General features: G+C 35.2%; 1 long non-coding RNA gene across 1 annotated transcript; it reads right to left on the bottom strand.

The window, feature by feature from the left end:
• Positions 1–3,568: 3,568 nt before the first annotated feature.
• Positions 3,569–4,575, bottom strand: LOC145033821 (uncharacterized). Its single transcript, XR_013677725.1, has 2 exons — positions 4,018–4,575; positions 3,569–3,841 (listed from the first exon to the last, which is right to left on the bottom strand). It is a non-coding gene; the product is annotated as an uncharacterized LOC145033821 (long non-coding RNA).
• Positions 4,576–6,135: the final 1,560 nt, after the last annotated feature.

Genomic DNA, 6,135 nt, shown 5'->3' with positions numbered 1-6,135 from the left:
CTTCAATCACTTCATCCCTTGAACATTGAAATCAAATCCCAACACATCTCGTTCAGGAAGTATATACGAACGAACACAGTGTTCGTTCATGATGAACATACACCCATTTACTTCCAAATTCGAACTTAAACCCAAATTAAGCTAGATTTCGACTCTTACAGCCTCAAAACAACTTGTAACTATCAATTTCATCATACGATTTCACTAATTCATCTCTTGAATTCCAACTTTTTCACAGTTTGACTTTTTAAAGTCAAAGATCATAAACACGAAATCGATGATTCTGAGGTCCGATTTCAGATCAAAACAAGTTCAACTAACTGTTCTGCATCCTATTGAAGTGCTCTTGGTCAATATGCATCATAATCAAAGAACTAATATGACGATTTCTACACTTCAACAAGAACAAAATCAGTTTTATAACAGATCAAATCACATAAACTCGAATCACAAGTCGAGATTCAGAAACAAATTTCAATCGAATACCATCATCGTCGAATCAAGAACGAGATTAATCGATTTGCGAGAACGACCAGAATAAACCAATATACAAGAAGTCAGATGCAAAATTTTTCAAATTGTGACAAAATTGCCAAACCGAGAATCGTTCTTCAAATATCACCTTGATCTTGAAGACTCGCTTTGATACCAATTGTAGTGACAAAGAACATGGTTTGGCATGCAGAATTAAAGCTTGCACAATTGAACATGGTGATTTGGGTGTTTAAGAGATATATTGAATGTATATAGTGTTACAAAAAGGATCTAGATCTAGACTACATAATTAACACACACTTACACACTTACTTCTACATCTCTCAAAGCACACCTCTACAAGTGGACAAACCCACTATTTATAGAGGTGTTTACATGTCTCTCTCTCACTCTAACTACCAAATGGGTCTAAAGGCTAAAGCACCACATGCAAGTGGGTTTTACAAAATTCAAACATTTACAAAGTCATGAATGAAGAACTTTGCACCCCAACACATCAGTATGTTGACTTTGGAGCAACTGAACACATGACTCCCTCAGTAGACAATGTTAATTCATCTTCTCTTTATTCCGGTCGTGTTATATTTGAAGAAAATGACACTTTTCATCAGTTGTCCTTTGCATATTGTGACAACCCAAAGTTTGCTCCATCGCCGTAACCCGTTTCCGTCCATAAAATTCGTCTTTTTCGAACTGTTTCCGTTTAAGTTTTAAATTAAGTCATTATTTTTGAGACTTCTATTATGACTTAATTGGTATCCAAACACGTTAGAAACTCATGAAAACATCCCAAACAATTACTTAGAAAAATTTTAGTTTCGACCATATCGGGTTACGACAACTTAATCGGGTGCGACCAAAAGCCCCGTTTAACGTCGAAATCGGGTATAATTCCACTGTGTCCAAAACTTGGAACGTATTTAAAGTGGTTTAAGCTTCCATTTGAAGCTTTTACTCTCTCTCACTACTCTCTCTCTAACCTCTCTCCTCTAACCAAATTTAAGGTCCAAAAACATCAAATTTAAGCTCCAAATCACCAAGGTAACTTCCCTAACTCTTAGTATAGCCTCTTAGGCCTTCAAATCCGAGTTCAAATAATCATTTAGGACCATTTTTATGTGTTTATGGCCCTGGAACATGCTTGGGCCGTAAACACACATATGATGGGTTTTTGAGCCTTTAAAACCCTGCCAATCGACCTTTGGAGCTTAAATATGGCTATATGACTTAATGTACTGGACTTAGAACACCTTGAATCAAATTTTTTGGGGAGTAAACATGAGTTTACTGCCCAAGAACATGCTTGGGCCGTAAACTCACCTTCATGGAGAGTAAACTCATATTTGAGTGTTTAAATGCCACTTAAACACACTAATAGCCTTGGATTAAATTCTAGAACCAACCACAATCGATTTAGGGGCCTTAAACATGATGAAAACCCTCCCTTTAGGAGTTCACGGCCATAAACCCCCCTAGAATGGGTTCCTGGGTCGTAAACTCATAAACACAAGACACATGATGCCCTAAATTCCATCCAAGGCTTGTAAAATGAGTTTAAATCACATGTGATTGTCCTAACACCACCAAACCACATAAGGAATATGTGTGGGGGAGTTTACGGCCGTAAACTCCTAGTTTACTTTTGTAAACTCCATTAAATGGTCTATTTGTAAGTTTAATCCACTACTATGCCCTAGATTTGATCCTAGCCAATTTTCCCAAGTGAAATAAGACCATTTAGCACCTTAAAACCCATTAACCATGAGTTCACGGTCGTGAACTCATGTGGTCATAGTCTTAGGGCCGTAAACTCCTTAAGGAATTTACTCTTGAAGAGCAAACTCATTATCTAAGCCCTATACGTCCATAGATGTCACCCGGGTCACTCCAAACACTTGATTTGAAGTGTTTTCTCGTATCGGAGTGTATAATCATATCTAATTAGTAATTTAAAGTCTAATTAGATACATTTGTGTACCATTTCATATTACATAGGAACCTCGTGCGTTATCAAGCCCCGAACCAACACATAGCATCCAAAACGTCACGTTTTCTCGCTTGGTGAGTTCATACCCCTACCATTTTTCAATGTTTTTTAATATTTTCAGGGGGGAATACAAGCAAAAGTACAAGAATATCTTGTACTTAAATTCATTATTTCGTTTGAATGGTTTCATCATCCGTAAACTTTTAAGAATTGAAAACATATTAACAAACTGTTTGATTTGAAAACATATTAACAAACTGTTTGACTTGCAGATTTGTTTTTCAAACAAATTTTAATTCTTATTACATAGTGTTATACTTTATACTTCACATTTGATTGTTCACACATTTACTGAGCTATGGTCAACACAGTTGCTAAAATTGTTTGGATAACCCATCTTTTATGTGAACTTCATGCACTACCTCCTGATCGACCTACGTTGCTATGTGACATTAAAAGTGCATTGATCATGACTCAAAACCCTGTTCTCACACACGTGCTAAACATATTGATTTTGATTATCATTATTTTCGAGAAGTTGTCACTTCTTGGAAAGTATACAGTAAGTTTGTTCCTACCAAGCTTCCGGTGGCCAATATATTTACCAAGACTCTACCACGTCATCAGTTTGAACATTTTTGCATTACGTTTTGTCTTGGTCCACCACCATTTCAGTTGAGGGATATTACACATAGATAACAACTTAGTTTTTTATATTCAAATGTATTCTTGTATTTATCTCTCCATTATTATAGGAGATATAGTTGTATCATGTTAATATAAATATATACAATACACACGAATGTTTGTGTGGTTTGTGAAATATTAGTCTTATACTATGGATGACGGCTCTTCCATCAACAAGGTCATAATAGAAAAAAATGATCAAATTATCAACAAAGATTCAATGCCACATAAAGTGTTCATTTTTTTTTTTCTTTATTATTATTATTTTTTTTACTGCTTTTGTAATTCTTGTAATTTTAATTTTTAATTGATATTATAATTTATGAATTTAGTTCTGAAGAGTTGTAATTTGTAAATATCACAACATGATGTGAATTTTATAATGACTAATGAAAAGGATTTCATATGAAAAAAGGTACCATTTCATTCGGCTTCTGTTTTTTATTTACCATGAAAAACATTTGATAGCTTTCAGGCAGTTACATCAATGTGATATAATCTTGCATGATTTATTCAGACTATGGAGCCACGATTTCCAACTACGACTCTCTGCTTGGACATGAGCGATCGTATCAGTCCTACTTTTGGCCATTGGTAGATTATTCATCATCTTCTTGGACATCACAAAGTTCCTCTCACCAGATAACCCAATTACTTCATTTGAACTCAGTGCTACAATGAAAAACAATAACTCTTTTAGTTATGAAATAACCAAGAAAAACCGATCAATTTTCACAGACTAATCCATAAACCAAAAGATCTGAAATGGGTACGTGAACAATTGAATAAAGCGCAGCAGCATCTCATATGGGTATGAATAGAAACATATGTAAAAGCATCTGTGCTACCATCTGATGGTGCGTTTGATGTATAGAGTAAGAAGTTCTTAAAATCAGATCCAAGAACTGGAAGCCTTCCACCACGAGCATAAAGTTTCAGAGATGAATCGATAACAGTTGAAACTGTGTCATCTTGGTTCACCAACAACCTCAATGGCCCTGGACTCCCCAGCACATTAACAGTAATCAATAGTCGGTTTTTCTTCATACGCTCGCTGTCTTTTTTCTTTTGTTTTCCTGATAAGATATTTCTCCTCGAAATCTTGCTCATCATCATGGTTTTTTCTTCCCTAATTCATACCAAATGGAACAACTTTGAAGGTTATCTTACTTATTATCGCCATATAAATAGAGAGAAAATGGAGTTTGATGTTCCTGGATCATGACCAATTTAGGAGTGAATAGCTAGATAAGAATATAAAGTAGTACCATTTGTAGACTAGAAGGGACGATCGAGAACAAGAAAGTGAAAAGGGAAACCAGTCATACAAAACTAATACTTCTCAGATTGGAGTTTTGTGTTAATCAAGTATAGATAGAAGAACCTCGACATGTACATCTTACGAATATTTCTATTTCGAACACTCGAATATTTACGACATATTTTAATATATGTAAGTTTTGTTTTAAAGGTATAACTGAATGTCGTAATTACTAGAAAGACCATCTACTTTTGACAATGAGATGTATTCTTGTTCGAAAGCAATAAGAAGAATATGGATTTGGTTGTTTTAATGGCTATAACGTTCCACGAAAAAAGATTGATTTGATTCGTCTTAATACTGGCTTAAAATTGAAATTGCTTTACGAAGATTAAGATGATTTATTCTTTTGCAATGCGCCTTTTGGTTCGGTCCATTGATACTTTTAGAATAAGAAGAAAAAAAAAAACGATGATTACGGACCTCAAGTTGTTTGATACGTCATATGAACTTTTACGTCTTTTATAATTGCATTGGTAATTTTTTTTTTTTTTTAGACAAAACTGCACAATTGGTCCCTGTGGTATTCAAAAAACTTTGGATATGATCCAAAAAAATTTCAACTTGCATGGATAGTCAAAAATCAAGGTTTTCATTTGGTTTTGATCCTAAAATTAAGAAACTTTTGTAGTTTTGATCCATGGAGTACTTGAATTGAATGTTTTGCACTTTAAATATCTTTTTTTCTTTCTTTTTTATATTTTCTATTTTGTAAATATTAATAAATAAAAGGCCCACCTCATAATTCCACCACTCCTCCCCCCTCTCTCTATCATCTTCTTCTTCCTCGCCTCTCTCTCTCTCTCTCTCTCTCTCTCTCTCTCTCTCACATATACACAAAGTATTGTATGTATCACAAGAACCCACCCACCATTTCACCTAAATCCAAATAAATAGAGACACACCCAAAGTTTATCATTTTGATTTTGAGAACATCGATTGTTTCCAAATAGTATGAAAGTCAATCGTTTCTAGTTCATTTTAGAAAATAGATAAATCAATCGGAAGCCATAACTGATTTGACTGTATGAGAGAAGAAGACGAGGGAGGTTGTCTCCGGTGGTAGATGAAGGTGGTTCACAGTGGATTTCTCGGAAAACGCTGGTTACTTGGATGATGAAGAATTGAGGTGTTCCAAATTAATGGTACATGAAGATAGAGGGTTATAGATCTGCATACACCAAATAAGGGAGGCATGGTCTTGATTGGGTTTGATTTCTCAGCTCTTCCAAATCGAGAGGTACAATGACCGCCGACTACGTGTCCGCCCTCATATTTCCTCCAAATTCAACATCGAACTGTATCATCTTCCTCCTGTATTCGTTGGAAAATCTCACCGGAGACGAACACCCCCGCTCAACTCTCTATTTTGGGAAAAATTAAAGGAAGTAAAGAAAAAAGATGCAAATGCAGTCGACTACCAATCTTCAATTGCAATAACAGGGAAGAAGGAGAACTAATCTAGCGCTTGGGAGAAACATGTGTGTGTGTGTGTGTGAGAGAGAGAGAGAGAGAGAGAGAGAGAGAGAGATAGATAGATAGATAGATAGATAGATAGATAGAAGATAGAGAGAGAGAGAGAGAGAAAGAGAGATTCTAAAATGCGGTGTTTGTGTTTGATCATTGAAGAATAGGAGTTGGTTAT

The sequence above is a fragment of the Lactuca saligna genome, chromosome 3, assembly GCF_052625555.1.
Source record: "Lactuca saligna cultivar CGN05327 chromosome 3, ASM5262555v1, whole genome shotgun sequence".
NCBI classification, from domain to species: Eukaryota; Viridiplantae; Streptophyta; class Magnoliopsida; order Asterales; family Asteraceae; genus Lactuca; species Lactuca saligna.
This window is presented reverse-complemented; position numbering and strand designations above follow the sequence as displayed.